Raw genomic sequence first — 16,059 nt, 5'->3', positions numbered from 1 at the left:
TTTATAAATCTCAAAGAGTCCCATTCTAAAGGAAATGTTAGCTATATCATCCCCCACCAGCCAATACTGAGTGTCCATGGAATTCTCAAGAATAGGGCTCCTACCAAAAAAAATCCATTACTTATTTAAATAGGAGCTTTTCTTTTTTAACGCTAACATTTGATGAGCATTTACTACGTACCAGGCATTGTGTTGAGCACTTTATACACGTTATCTGAATTTGATACTGCATGACTTAACAAGGTAGAGTAAGACGCTCCGGCCACGGGAGCATTTTGGGAAAACAGAGACTTGTATACAGGGCATGTGGCTCCAAAGTCCACCTTCTTAATCACCACACATAGTTCCCCCAGCAGAAGCTTCATTTCTTATATGCCCATCTCACTGCTACTAAGAGAAAAGTCCCATTTTAACACAGAGGGTGATACAACATTCCTACGAGAAATCAAATCAGGAAGTCTTCTTGTTCATCTCTGGCTTGCCTCATCTGTGACTCCAGTTGTTCCAACTCGTTCTGTTTTTAAGAAAATTTGAACCCATCCCACCATCACTTTTTTTAAAAATCCAGTTTCCCTTTAAAAAGATCTGCTATTGGTTTAAATACATAGCTGTTTCATCCAATGCTAAATAATCGAGGTTGCCTCTTGATGAAGACAGGACGTGAGAAGCTGTGCCTTCTGTAACCTAGCTCCTTCTCAGCAGGAAAGACTCATCCTCTTGTTCGGTGTGTGCACACTGCATGGTGGAACAAGAGGAGGAAAGTGGAAAATGAAAGGTAGGTGATCTCGCCTGGCCCCGCAGCGGGGCCCCAAACCTGCATGCATTTCATGTAACAATGACACGTACCATGAGAAACACTGCACTGCGAATAGGGACAGGCTGGGGATCCCAACGAAACGACAAGACTGACGGGACTTGGTGAGCACCCAGCAGGGGCTAAAAATGTTTCCTTTAAAAACAAACACCTCTGGAGAAGCCCTCTTTCAGGTTCTAAGAAAGCCATATTTGGGATTTCATGGCATCTCATGACACGCACATAAAATTTTAAAAGGTGTTTTGCATTCAGTAAAACTTACTTAAGATCTTGCTAACTGTTCTTGAATTTGAGCTTCAATTTAATGAGCTCCCTAATTTCCAGTGGGTATTTCCCCACACACACTACCCCTGATTCTTATATTTCATAGGCCTTTGAATGGAAAATCTTTTACCTAAATTTTTGTACTGTTGATATTAATAAAATTCGATCCTGTGTGCAAGGGGAAACGTTGGAAGTCAGAACATATAAATTCTCATCGTAGCCATGACCTTAAAGAGTTGCGTGACCTCAGGCAGGGATGTTAACTTCTCTGTTTCAACTTCTTAAGCAAGGCCAACCCTATCCCCCTCCATACATGAAGGTCAGCAAACTAAAAGACTTTTTACAATTAAGAGTATTTCAAGAGTAAAAATCTAAGATATCCTTTTGATCAATACATCGTGTAAGTGATCTTTAAAATAAAAATGGAATAATGCCTTCAGCTTCAAATAAAGCCTTCACAGAGAGATTTTTTAAATCTGTGGTTGCCTTCACGTCAGAAAATGTTTATTTGCTTACTTTGTTTAGTTTTACGAAAATCGAAAATAAAGGAAATCTTCCATGCCACTTCTACTAGAATGAAACCATAACCTTTCAGATAAACTTGAAACCTTTTCTGTGCTAAATAATAAGCTGGTGAAGGCCACAAGTATATACCCAGTGTGGTAAGGACACTTTTGCATGACACAAAATGATGGTAGTTTTTCCACATCCAGAAACTGAAGCATTTCCTGCCAGAGCATCCTCCAAACTCTTCTATTGTGTTGAAACTGTAAAATCTTTCTAAATCAGGACTTCCTCCTATTATGCTTTAGAGGCGTCTTTCTGGGAAGGGTAGATCCAAGGCAAAAGGTAGGAATTCCTGCAGCACCACCCAGTGGAAACATTAGAAAAAAAAAAAAAAAAAAGCAAGATAAAACATGTTGAATAAAAGAAAATTCATGTCCTAGGCTCTGCTAATTAAAAATCTGGACAGTGCGCTTTTTCCATCAATGGCAACCAGCAATATGTTTTGCTTAACAATAGTGCCCTTTTTCCTCGGTGCCGTTCCTTAAATGCCAACCACACAAATGATCGTCAACATCACATCTGCCTTGTCTCTCTCACACGTGTGCACACACACTGGGCCAGGGAGGAAGGAGTCCCGGGTGGGGTCAGGTGTGGCCCGAGACACCATCCCTTCCTCTCGGAAGGATCCCCAGGGGACCGTGGGGACCGGGAAATCTGCACAGCTGCACTTGGCGATCCAGTCCAGCTGCAGCGTCGGGCATTTCCTGGCAGAAAGGTAAGATCTGTGCATCTTCCCCTTTCCCTGGTCTGAATGCACCTGGTCTGAGCCACCTCCAACATCTGCAGGCACTTCTACCTCCCTCAGTCCCCCCGAGGGAAAGGCTCAGAGCCTTTCCTCCCCCTGTGGCCCTTATCTCTGGTCCCACCCCCCCACCAAGCTCTCTCCATGGTGATCATTGCTTCTGCCCCCCTGTCCGACCAAAGCCTCCCACAGCTCGTTTCAGTCTGTCTCTACTTCACTTATGCCCTCATCAGAACATGTCTCTTCACCAGCGGCTGCTTCTCACACACGCATGACACATCAGGCTACTGATCTCGGGAACGGGATTGGAGCAACAGGAATCCCAGACCCTCTCCTTCCAGCTTTCCTTCCCAGAGAGCCCTGGCAGCGGCCAGGAGAGGGAGAGAGCTGTGGTCTTCCTGGAGAAACTGAGAACTCTCTTGTCTTCTCTACAGAGTTTAAAATAATAAAGTATCATTTCTTCAATCACGTCTGGATGCTTAAGTCACTAAAGAAGATGGTCCCTAACATCAGCACTCCTGGGAAAGTTATCTTTCCCTCTTCCTGGAATAAGTCTACAGAAACCATTTTACATGTCTTTTTTTTTTTTTTTTTTTACGTCTTTTAAAAATAGAAAATGATACTAGTTAGCCGATCTTGATATTGTTTAGAAATATATGATCTGTGTTAAAATGTTACAATATAGCATATTTGAACTGATAGTTTGCAAATGGCTAATAGTATTATAAACCCTTTTTCCCCCTTTTTCTGAAGTGTAACATTTCACAACATGTGCTGGTTTCTGGAAATGTCAAGATTTGGAAAATATTGACATTAGCTAGTCTTCGGGCCCCACTATATATAGTACTGTTGCAAAAATGTTACGAGTTACTGGTATTTGTGTGACATCTTCTTTAGGGATTTTGGAGAAGCACTAAGAGCTGCCTTCCAGGGGTGGTTACCTAAGCAAAGAACTGCACTCTTCCAGATCCTGCGGTCACTTTAGCACCACCGCTTTTCTTCAGTGCTCTTCTCAGCAAAACTCTTGCATGGTTTAGAAAATGCAAATTCTAGGCCTCAACATTTATACATAAATCTGGTATGATAATATATTCACATTGGAAGGGATCTATAAAAAACAGTGACTCTGCAGCCTTCAAAATATCATCACCTGCTCATGTGGTGGACATCTGTGGGGGATTTTAGCTGCATCTAAAGTCATGAAGGTAGACTCTCCCTTTTATAGCTTTACTGTCTCCATATACATATTTCTCTCCCACATTTTTGTACAGGCATCAAGTTTAGCTACATATAACAAGTACGGTGCCAAAATGCAGTTTCTTCCAAATTTAAATAACTGCTAATAAAGTTCTTTTTAACATGAAGCAAAACTACAATGGCGTTAATTTAAAATAGCAAGCAAAAGGCATCTTGTTTTTCACAGAATGTCTATTTAAAATCTAGCCTGACTTGTAGACAAACTACAGTAAGTGGAACACATTTAAAATATCTTGGTTTTTCTGTTGAGTACAATTATTTGTAAAAAAAAAAAAAAAAAAAAAACTGTTGCAAAAATAGACAGTGAGTCATTTCAAAACTAAATAATCTCCTCCAATACATTATACTTAAAACCTGTTGATTAACCCCCAAACTGCAATGAATACGTGAACAAAATAACATTGAAACTGTCATCAAGCGGAAGACCGAGAGTTCATTCTTTCGTGTCAGGTTGATGTTGTGCACACATATATCCTTCAAGAAGTCAACAAAAGCATCCCACGGAAAAGAATGGCTGTTGGTGGCATCAGCATCCAACATCAGATATGTACCTAAAGCCTCCTCACAGCCCTTAATTCCCATTCGGGAATCTGCCATCCACTAAGTCGGCTTTAGCCCTTTTTTTAAATGTCACATACGACTTGTTCCTCTGCTTACTCTTCCAGTAATTGTTCCACGTGAAAATATTAACTGTACAAAACAAATGCCAGCTTCCGCTTTAGATGATCTTTCCCCTTTGCTAAAGAAAATCACCCTTTCTGTACATTTTAATCATCTGGTACATGTACGATCTTCTACATCAAGGTCTTAAAGTTTCTACTTTCCTAAAGACAAGTTGGTAGGTCTTAATATTTAGGTTAAAAAAAACAAAACAAAAACAAAGGATGTGGCAAAGCCTAGAGGAAGATGCCGTTCTTGTGGTTCAGCTCTGATTTAAATCAAAGCAGGGCAATGCTCTTGAGAGTGAGACACGGAGCTTTTGAGAGCCCAAGTACTCTTGGGTCATTTTGTTTGATTCAAGACATCTTTTAACAGCATATACACTTTGGTGATGAAAGTAATTCACTTTAAGAAATTGTTGGGGCGGCTTCCCTGGTGGCGCAGTGGTTGAGAATCTGCCTGCCAATGCAGGGGACACGGGTTCGAGCCCTGGTCTGGGAAGATCCCACATGCCACGGAGCAACTGGGCCCGTGAGCCACAATTACTGAGCCTGCGCGTCTGGAGCCTGTGCTCCGCAACAAGAGAGGCCGCGGTGGTGAGAGGCCCGCGCACCGCGATGAAGAGTGGTCCCCACTTGCCGCAACTAGAGAAAGCCCTCGCACAGAAACGAAGACTCAACACAGTCATAAAATAAATAAATAAATAAATAAATAAAAGAACGTGAATTTCTAAAAAAAAAAAAAAAAGAAATTGTTGGGGACTTCCCTGGTAGTCCAGTGGTTAAGACTCCACGCTCCCAATGTAGCGGGGCACGGGTTCAATCCCTGGTCGGGGAACTAAGATCCCACATGCTGCACGGTGTGGCCAAAAAATAAATAAATAAAATAAACAGTAAAACAGGAGAAGAGTTCATTTAAAAAAAATGTACATTGAAAAATTGTTAACTCTCTTCAAAAGTACTCAAGGTCATACATAAATGCAGAATTGAGAATTAGGGCTAAAGAGCCTAAAGAAGTGAATGAAGCAAAGTTAGGAATGCTGAGTGGCTGGCTGGGCGATGCTTCTGGTTTTGCCTCGACTATCAGAGGTGAAGTGGGCCCATCAACAGGCATTCTTCCCTCCTCTATAGGCTCAGCACGGATGTGACAGCAACTCTCTCTCTGCCTGGGGTTTAATCAGTTCCAACCCTGTCTCAGAATGTCACTTGGAGAATTTGGAGATGTTTGTTCTAAAATGTTTTTAAAAAGAAAAAAAAAAAACACAACCCAGCCATGCTCTACTACCCAACCCCCTCTGGTCTAAATGATCAGTATCTGGAGCTTGAACATTAGCGAAAATAACTTCCCCACAACACTCATGAATTCTAGATTCCAGAGGCTTTCAAAATGCAAGACCATACAAGAAGATGAAGGAGCCGCCTCCACATACAGTCTTCAAATAATACCAAATGGTTTGGTCCCTTCCTATGTGTTCTGTATGGGGCTTGCTGAAATTATGAGGCATCCGAGCTTTCTCCTCTCCTGAAAACTATCACAAAAATCCAAGTTCTGTCTTGAGTTCTCACAATGAAATAATGAGTCTTTGGGATGGAGAGCTTTAGCGAACATTGCCTTATGCTCTAATCCTCTGTACAGAAGTGGGGCTTGAATCCTACATGAGAAGGCTGACTCCACAGAGAAGGAGCAAACACTGAGATCACATACTGTCCCATCCTCGTAGACTCATGCATTGCTCTTGTAGCTACATCTATGGAGGCACACCCAACTACACACACACACACACACACACACACACACTCTCATCTGCCAATGCTTATCTCCAACAACCAATGGCTTATATTTTAGCCTCTAAATGCAAACCTTCCAAACTCCAGTAAGGGGATAGTGGGGAACTTACATTTCCAGTTCACTGAGTATTAACCAGAGATGTATTCTTCTTAACTACTAGTGTTAGGAAATTGTTCTCACATCTACAGCCCTTCCCCTTGCCTAACAGAGCTAACAGAGCATTCTGATCATTCTGGGCCCCAGTATCACCATTCTGAATATGATGAGGACTTACAGGTGTAGACAACGTAAGAATCCCTGCAGTTAATTCCTACAGACAGACCCTGTAGTTACCCAGGAGCACATCCTGGAATAAATTCTGGGGCTTATTCTGTTGTGGTGGTGGTGGTTGTCTTAATCTCTCTTCTGACAATTAAGTGCAGGGAGAAAAAAAATCTGCTTAATTACACATTATGGTTAATCAAGGTTTGACTATCAACAAACCACTCCTTGGCAAAACCCAGGTGAAATTAACAGCAGATCTAGCCCTCGACCAAAAACAATTTAGGTATTTAATCATTCATCCTTCCATCATCACACAGGCAGTGTCATTATTTTAAAACTTGATCAGAAATGTCATTTATTAATTATAAAAGGTTATGGACAAAAGCTACACACACAGGTTTTAGTATAAGTGAGGAAGCAATTTCAACAGTGAATATTACAGAACTCAGTCCAAGGGAGCTATGAAAATTTGGTCAACTGAAGTCTTGATAAAGGACTATGACGCTTGCTGTGGAACGATTAATTTTAACATGGAAAGAACTTTACATTGAGATTCTTTCAAGCTGTACTATCCTATAAATTACCTAACTGTTAACCAACCATTCTGAGTATAACACTGATATCAGCAATAGGGCTAAAGTTTGTCCTCTCAGATGTTAACACACCTGATCTCTGTACATTCACTTTTCCTACAAATCTGGACAAAAATTCTGCAAAATGATATATCCTCTACACAGGATCTTCTTGGCTGTCTCTTTGGTTTAACCAAGAGATACGCCTCTTATTAATTCAAATAATTGACTGTCTAGGAAAGAGTTGGATTTAGGCATAGCAATAAAGTGCTTTATCAAGTCCACTGGCAAAATGCGGGGAGAGGAGCTATGGTGACAAAGTTTTCCCCCTTCAGATTGCTTTTAACTCAACGAATGCCAGGTATTGTACAAAGGGCTGAGATAAACACAAGGATGAGAATAGCAGATGAAGCCCAGAGGGAGCTTACAGACTGATGGGCAAGACAGATGTGAAACACATCTTGATACATACACGCACAGAAATCCCTCAGTTTCCGAATCTAATGAATTCCAGGGTTTGGACAGTGACTTTAGATAGCAAAGGGTAGCCTGCTATCAAATCTACTTGGTTCCTGAGTTCTGGATAAGGAATATTAATGAATAATGAGAAACACCAGCCCTATCTCCAGAAATATATATCTGAAATGGTTTGGTACCTGTGCTTAGATAGTAAGAATCTGCAGAGGGAGAATTCAGGTAACAAGGAAACCTGTAAATAAAGCCTGTGGCAAGGACTCCGAAGGCCAGGGATGGATGACTGGGGAGATCTAGTCTGGAGGACCAGCAAAGGCTTCCCCAGGGAAGAGATGGTTGAGCTGAGACCTGACAGATGACTACACACTGGCTCGAAAGTGGAGTGAGAGAAATCGATGGTAGCGGAGGACCAGGAGGGGATTCCCAGAAGAGAGAACAGCATTTAGAAGGGCCCAGTGGCCAGGGGGCACGTTACACATTTGAGGAATTGAGGAAAGGCCAGTGTAGTTGGCCTAAATCACAGCATGCTGCTTACATTAAAGATTTTTGGTCTCTATCCCAGCTGAAGCCACTGGGAGATTGTAAGCAGAGGAGCGAAAAGGTCGGATCTGTGTTTGAAGGATTGCTTTAGCTTGAAGGATTGCTTTAGCCTGCGGGACCAGAGGGAGGGGGTGAGAGGAAATGTGGACCCCTCAGATCCAGCGGTGGAAGATGGACAGCATTTTCAAAGACTATCAGGAGGATAGAGTAGGGACCTGACCTGGTGATCAAAATCTTGGGGCCTACTCAGCACCCAACCTGGAGACAAGTCACTGGTGTCCCCAAGAATGAGGCGGTCGTGAGTCTTTAGAAATGAGTGGTGCCTGTCACAAACCACAAAAAGAGGAGGAAAGGAAGGACAGCAGCTAATACTGACCTTCCCTCAGGTGTTCTTTATTCAATAAGGGGCCGACATGGGATTGAAGGGGAAACTTAAGGGGAATCCCTTATTTCAACACAAAACAGTTTTTAAAAATTGCTGTATATGTCTCAAAGTCAGCTTTTTGGGGATGACAGCAAACATTCACTTTACACTTTCACAACTCCTAGAAGAATTCAAGTTCTTTATTCTAAAAAAGAGCATAGAAGAATAGGACTTTGGGATGCAAGGGATCGTCCCTACCTCTCTACTCCAGCCACTCTGCCCTCCAGCCAGGGAAGCTGAGGTCCAGGGAGATTAAGTGATATCCTCTAAACACAATTGGTTTTAAGGGAATCTACGTTTTCCCCGCAGCATACATATTACTTTTGGTTGGCGTAAGTGATATTAAGTACTGTAGAAGGGATTTTTCCTCTTATTGGATGATGAGGAAATCCACACATTCTGCTGATTTATTTTTAACCAAGTAGATTAAATAAAAATACTGCAGTATATTATCCAGGTGCTCTGGGGTATAATAACATGGTAGAGTCATGAAATTGCCATAATACAATTAAAAATAGCCAGGGAATGTTTTGCGGTGATGGAAATATTCTCTACTTAGAGGTAGGGGGTGGGGATTACATAGGTGTATACAATAACGTTTAAGATCTGTGCAGTTTCATGTACATAAGTTATACAACAGCGAAAGAAAGTAAAAGACACCAAGAGTCTCAGATTCATTCTATTGTTTGGAGTAAATGACCCCTAACCTCACCAAATAGTGTAAGAGAAGGTATCAGATACATGTGTTTTATACCTACCCCATCACTCCCATATTTATACCTGGAACATTAGGAATTGTTCTTAGATATGGTAGCTTTAAAAAGACTTAGGATACTGTGTGCTTTAGAACTTCTTTTTAAAGCATGTATGTGAGTAAATTCATTTTAGTCCAATTCAGATCAGAATATATTAGTATAACCATCATCTTAATTTCTTTAAAAATATGCAAATAACTCTCACAGCCAATTATAAAATAATCCCATTTAATTCCTAATTTAATAATTACTTTCCAGCAACTGTAAATTAAAACACATAAAGTGGTCAATGAGTAATTCCTAGTGGCAAATCAACCAAATTACAACTTATTGAAATGATCAATTCAAAGTTTACTTTTAAACTGCTGACATATATGTAAGTTTCCAGTAATGGATGAAAGGCCATTTTCATTTCGGTTGTGGGTAGGGATAATGGGGAGTCAAATTTCTACTTAAAAGACTGAATGCCCTTAGGATTTGTTAACAGCGCACCCCAGACATAGAAAACAAACTTATGGTTACCAAAGGGGAAAGGGGGGTGGGAAGGGACAAATTAGAAGGTTGCGATTAACATATACATGCTACTATATATAAATAGATAACCAACAAGGACCCACTGTATAGCACAGGGAACTATATTCAACATTTTGTAATAACCTATAAGGGAAAAGAATCTGAAAAAGAATATATATAGGTATATATATACGTGTAACTGAATCACTGAGCTGTATACCTGAAATTAGCACGATATTGTAAATCAACTATACCTTAATAAAAAATAAAACAAAAACAGTGTGCGCACATGCACACACTCTGATAATTCAATTTACTGGGGCTCTACTATAAGTGGCAAAACTGGAGTTTTCATGTTCTCACTGCCATGGTTTCAACCAAAAAGCTACATGATCTCAGTTCAAACTGGCCATGGGCAATAGTACTCTTGAACTGAAAATCTACTTAAAACACCAATATCAAAGTTTGGAAACTTTACTGATATAAAATGAAACAGTAATAATTAAGAGTCACCAAGTGTGCAAGAGGCACCTTCCTCCCTCCTTTATAGTTAGAGAAGTTCAAGGTGTATTTTTGGTCTAACCTAGTTTCTCTGTTTTCATCACTGAACATTCTATTTTGATGTGTCGCACCCTGGACTTCCTTTTACTACATCTTGATATTCTACTGCAGATCATGACTCATCCTTAAATCATAGAGAAACTCATCAAAATCCCAAACTGCACAGCACATATGAATTCAGTCTTTCACGAGGGCAGCATTCTTAGAACATTACTTGGAGCCACAGAGACAAAAACGCTGAACAAGTTCATGTAGAAATTATGTCAATCCACTGTTGAGTCAACACATTTATTAGATCAATAAATACGAGCTCCATGTGTGGTAATTTTGGTCTTAGTACCAGTTATTAAACTGTGTTACATGATACATTAACTGAAAATAAGCTACAAAACAGAAAGTATAGTGTGACTCCAATTAAAAATTTTATGTGTGTGCATGTGCGTCTGTGTGTATATGTATTTTAAAAGACCAGAAAAATATACACCAAAATGTTAACAGAGGGATTATGGGAGATGTTTATTTTTTTTTCTTTGTGGTTTTCTGCATCTTCCTAAGATAATTCATATTAATATTTTTTATAACAGAAAAAAACAACTAACCTTTAGAAAATATTGCTATACTAATATAATCTCAAATATGTCATCAATCTACGAAGGCAAAGGGTAATTATGGATAAATAATAAAACATAAAATACTCTTGCCTTAAACATACAGAAAAATTTGCCATGAGTGGAGTCCTTCATACAAATGACCAGGACCACTCATCTATATGTGCAGGTACCGGCCCTTAGGGGCAGAAGCCAGCTGCCTACAGCCAGGTCACAGCCAGAATAAAAGAAATGGGTTCTCTGTCCAAAGTTTAATGAGGAACCCCAGGTCTAGGAAACATGAAGATGGCTGAATCATTCCCTGGGACTGGAAGGGAGTAAAGCCGTTAATTAGTAAGCAATAATTCACCATCAGGGAAAAAAGACTTTACTCCAGGAAGTCACATCCTTAGATAATTTTTTTAAAGTGTTTTGGGTTTGTTTTGTCTTGGGTAATGTTTTGCAACCATATTGGTTTTTTGAATCCTATAGATACATAATTGGGTAGCACAGGACGCACAAAATCCGATACCTGACAGCTAAGAAAGGAATATTTTAATTTATACGCACTGCCTGGAAGCCCTTTAAAACCGATTTCAGGAAAAGTTCTAAAGAGTTATTACAAATATAAATTTCATTATATGATCTCAGAGTTACTGTTATTGTACATTGCCAGGTTTGAATTAATAAAATTTTTTTAAATAAGAAAAAGAGGAGGGCTTTAATAAATGTTTAGCAAACTTCAAAATTCAAATGGGGCTGCTCTCCCCCATCTGGGCTATTGCCATTCTGGTCTAAAAAGCATTAGTACCAAGTGAGTGAGGTTCAGAGATGGTCTAATTCAGCTCACAAAGGTACACCATCACACTGTCATTATTTACATGTCATTCCACACATATTACTGACCGAAAAGAGAGAAAATTCATGCATACTGTCTTATTCACATGGCAGAAAAGTGCCAGTGATGACGTTTAAATGTCCTATTCCTTGAATGAATGCATATACAATTTATCATCATCATTAATGTAAACAAGAGTTTCTCAATCCGGGTACTCCTGACATTTTGGGCTAGAAAATTCTTTGTGGGCATTATTGGATGTTTAGCAGCATCCCTGACCTCTACTCACTAGATGCCAGTAGAACCCCCTCTGATTGTAACAACCAAAATGTCTCCAGATACTGCCAAAAGTCCCTTGGGCAGCAAAATAACTCCCAGTTGAGAACTATTGATATAAACGAACATTATTCATTCCAAATAATAAATTATCAGAATGAAGAACTATAATTATCCCCTTTTTATTTTGAAGGAAATGTAGCCTTGAAAGAATACTTAACAACCTTCATCCTTAAGGAATGGTCATGCAAAGTGATGTTGGCTTTGGAAAGCTTTTTTCCTTATCTGCTTAATATAAGTTCTGTTATCCTACTCACAGCTTTCAATGCAACAATTTACTGAGCATCTACTCTGTGCCAGGTGCGGTGTTAGGGACATCCTGTACTCATGTCCACTGACTCACACCCTGCTCGGGCTGTTAGGGTTGTTTTTAGGACATGCTTTGCCACCAGAAAAGAAACACGGACACCTTAAAAAACCCTCAAGAGAGCAGCGTGTCCTTGTCAATAAAGGAGCCCCACAGTTCCAATCAGGTTCCTTAAAATTCTTTACCCTTTTTAGTAACTCTACACATTTCCAACATTTAAAGGTTTTTTTTAAAAAAAGGCCAGAAGGCCTTTGCTATATTTGGCATAGAATGACCATCAAGGGTTTTTGCAGGCAGGATCATTACTGGAAACTCCAAAAACACTTAGGGACAGTCTTCTTAACTGTCTGACCCACGTGCCCTCCTAACACAATTTGTAATTTTATAATCCCCATAAATTGAAACTCATAATTGACCTTTCCCAAATAAGTGTGTGTCACAGAGAGACAGAAGAAAAGGGAGAGAGATTGGAGGGTATTTTGTTTGGCATTAAGGCTCAGAAATCAATTTGAGCTCATTAATAGATGCCCGGAACATGCTTGGTTTCTCGTCACCTCCGCCCTCCCCCTCCAGGAGTGAAGGACAGACGCGAGAGGATGGGTGGGTTTGAGGTGCTTGGGCAATAGAAAACACCCACACACACACACACCTGGGAGAGAAAAACCTGTAAGTTCGAAATCCAAAATGGCCAAAATGACTTCAAAGTTTTCAAGATGCTGCCCTGAAAAGGTTCGTTGGGCGGCTGCCCCTCTAAGTAAATAAAGCCGTAACTTGTCTCCCTCTCCAGCGCAGGGCTCCCCCGGCTGACAGTGGCTGCACAAAACCCCTCCTGTGCCGAGCAGCGGAAACTCCTAATGAGATTAGTTGGTGTGTGTGCAGACATTACTTAGCAATGACTACAGGGGCTCTCTCTTCCTGCAGCAGCCAGTGGAAAATTCAGGGAACTTTTTCCCCCTGCAGCAGCAGAATCCCTTTAACCCTCTCCCCAGCCAACTCCAAAAACAACTCTGCCTCCCCCAGCGTCCCCCCGCCTCCCGGCTGGGGTGCTGGGGGGAGTTAAAGACCCGCCAGGGACTTCCAAAAGCGGGAGGGTGGAAGGGGGCCGGCGGGGAAGGGGCGGGTGACCCCTCGAACACTACAAAGGAAACTGTAAAAGGCACAAATACATAAACCTGAGAAGGAGCAAACCACAGTTTCTTTGTGAGCTCCTCTAGTGAGTCATTTTCAAGATGCTGTCTGCTGCCAGTTTCAAAGCGGAAGCGCATGGCAATTAGTCTTGCCGTTTCCAGACAAGCCAGAAACTCTCCCGACACTCATTTTTTTTTTTCCTTCTAAAAAGCCCCTTTTGCAGTTTCTGAAATAACATTTCTTTCTCCCACCTCCATCCGCCGCCTAACTAACTGCAGCTTGTCCTCAGGACGATTCGGTTCAGAAAACGTAACAAAACCGAGACCTCTAATTTTTTTTTTTTTTTTTTCAGCCCTCCAAAATTGTAATTCCTCCCCCAACAAGTTACGGAAGCATTACAGGCCAACATTCAGATGCAAGCTGAAGAGCCCCATCCCAAAGTGCTGGGGGCTCCAAGACCATCTCCTAACCGGTCCTACTCCAAAACCATGCCCAGTAATGACTCCACCGGCTTTTAAAGGTCCGGCTGGGCGTGCGCCTGGCGCGGGGACCCGGGCGGGGGTCACCTGCCGAGCGAGAGGGGACGCGGCCCCCAGCCCCGCGGCTTGGCTCCCTACGCCCTCCGCTTCCCTCTCCACCCCTGTCCTCTCCCTGAATCCGAGCGTCGGTGCCCACTGCCACCCCGAGGAGAGCCCCAGCCCCGGCTAGGTCAGCGGTGGTCCAGCCTCCAGGCACGCAGCCCGCTCCAGTCACCGTTCCTCCCAGGGGGACCCCAAGTCTCACCGCCCCCCGCTCCCCCGCGCGCCCCCTCCTCCGGGCTCGCAGCGCAGCCCAGGGCGGGGTGTGCCATCGCCGGGTGGCCGTAGCCCCCGGGCAGGCGCGCGGACCCGGCGCAGGAGCATCCCAGCTGCGCCCACTCCCCGCGGCCGCCCCCAGCTCCGGGCCTGCAGCCTCCGACGCGGTGCCCACCCGCCCCACCCCCACCAAGCCAGAGAGAAGAAAGAAAGAAAAAACCAAGCCCCACGAAACTTTGCAACCGTCCGAGCAACAGGCACGGACCCTACTACATACCCAGATGCGGGGGAGTTTTCAAGATCCTTCTTCGGGGGAATTTCTAGGAGGAACCGGGCGAAAGTCCCCGACTTTCCATGCTGACAGGCGTCTGCAGACGGTCTGTTGCTCTTGTAATGAGATCCTGATTTTTCCCCCTTTTTTTTTCTTTCTCTCGCTCCTCTTTTTTTTTTTTTTTTTTTCCTCTGGTGTGTGTGAGAGCAGGAAGTTGGAGCAGTCAGGCCGAGCCGGCTCACTTCCTTTACTGCATTATTCCCCAGGCGGTGTGCAGTCTGTGTAAACAGGCTTTTCCGCCCCGCGCCGCGCGCCCCGGCCGCGGCTGTGCGCCGGGGCTGGCCGCCGAGGCCCGCGCATACTCCGCCGCCTGGGGCCCCGCACCGCGCCCCCGCCCGCCGCGCTCCCCGCTTCCTGCTCGGCCACCCCCGGGGAGGAGCCTCCGGACCCCTGGCGACTCCGCGTGGCCGCAGCCCCGCCCCACGGGGGGGCGGGCAGCTCGGCCAGAAACGCAGAGAAGCCGCCCCCGGCGCGCCGAGGGGCTGAGCTTGGGTTGTGGCGAGACGGGGGATCCCTCTTCTCCCCCCAGGGGTCCCTGTGCTGGGGACCGCGCTGGGCCCAGCAGTGGGGTCTTGCCCTGCCCGGTCGGTCGGTCTGGGCGGGGAGGCCCGAAGTGGGGAGGCCGCTGGACTCGCTGTTTTCTGTCAGCTGGGATGGAAGAGTTGTAGGGCCAGGGGGCATCGGGAGTGGGGTCCGGGTGCGCTGGGCTAAGGGCTGCTTTGCTCGTGGGTGGGGGCGTGATTGCTTAGGATGAGAAGATGTTGCATGTGCAGAAAAGGAGGCACGGGTTTTGTCAGGGGATGGACACAGTTCCTGTCTGGGATTTAAAAAAAAAAAAAAGCCAGCGCTCAGAGTAGGGGGCCCACTTTGGGGAAAAGGATGAGAAGCCGTAAACTGGAAGCCAGGATTCTCCAGGAAGAGCCCTTTCTGGCCGTTCTCTATGGCCCGTCACAGGCCCAACCTTTCCTGCCTGCTAAGGGACTCTGGAGCGAAATGAGCAGCGGCCACGGAGCCGAGTGACTGAGGCTTCCGAGGGAGGCTCCGTGGTCTCAAAACCGGACTCCACACCACACTATCCCTCAAGGACCGCCCACCCCGAAGGGCTCAGGCCAGGCTCAGACGGGAGAGCTTGTCCACTGCCCTGAGGCTTAGAGGAGGGAGGAGGGTGCCGGTGGAAGAGTCCCTCATCCCAGCCCTGTGCGCCAGCCCCAACTGCTCCCCTTTTGGACCCCTCCATTCCCATGCCTCCACCCCTTAGCAGCGCAGACCAGCGGCTCCCAAACTTGAGCGTGCACCAGCATCACGTGGGGGGCTTGTTAAAACACAGGTTTTAACCTCACCGCCAGCGTTCCTGATTCAATACGTCTGGGGTGGTTCTCAGCCCTGGCTAAAGTTAGAATCACCTGGGGAGTGTTTTGAAATCAATTGATCTCTATACACAACCCAAACCAATTAAGTCAGCTTCCCTGGGAGCCAGGGGCGTGAGTGCTTTCCAAAGGATGGCATTCTGAGAGCTCCTCCACTTGCTTATTTGTTTCTTATT

The 16,059-nt window shown here is 44.0% G+C and overlaps 1 protein-coding gene across 1 annotated transcript in view; it reads right to left on the bottom strand.

The window, feature by feature from the left end:
• The window catches only part of ELK3 (ETS transcription factor ELK3), a 68,363-nt gene extending 53,528 nt beyond the window's left edge, over positions 1 to 14,835 (bottom strand). The window contains exon 1 of the mRNA XM_068560587.1: positions 14,463 to 14,835. The gene's annotated coding sequence lies outside the window, so the exon portion shown is untranslated. The remainder of the gene's footprint in view (positions 1 to 14,462) is intronic.
• Positions 14,836 to 16,059: the final 1,224 nt, after the last annotated feature.

This window comes from Eschrichtius robustus, chromosome 13, assembly GCF_028021215.1.
Source record: "Eschrichtius robustus isolate mEscRob2 chromosome 13, mEscRob2.pri, whole genome shotgun sequence".
Taxonomy (NCBI): domain Eukaryota; kingdom Metazoa; phylum Chordata; class Mammalia; order Artiodactyla; family Eschrichtiidae; genus Eschrichtius; species Eschrichtius robustus.
Note: the sequence above shows the minus strand (reverse complement) of the source record. Positions and strands in the feature narration are given on the sequence as shown.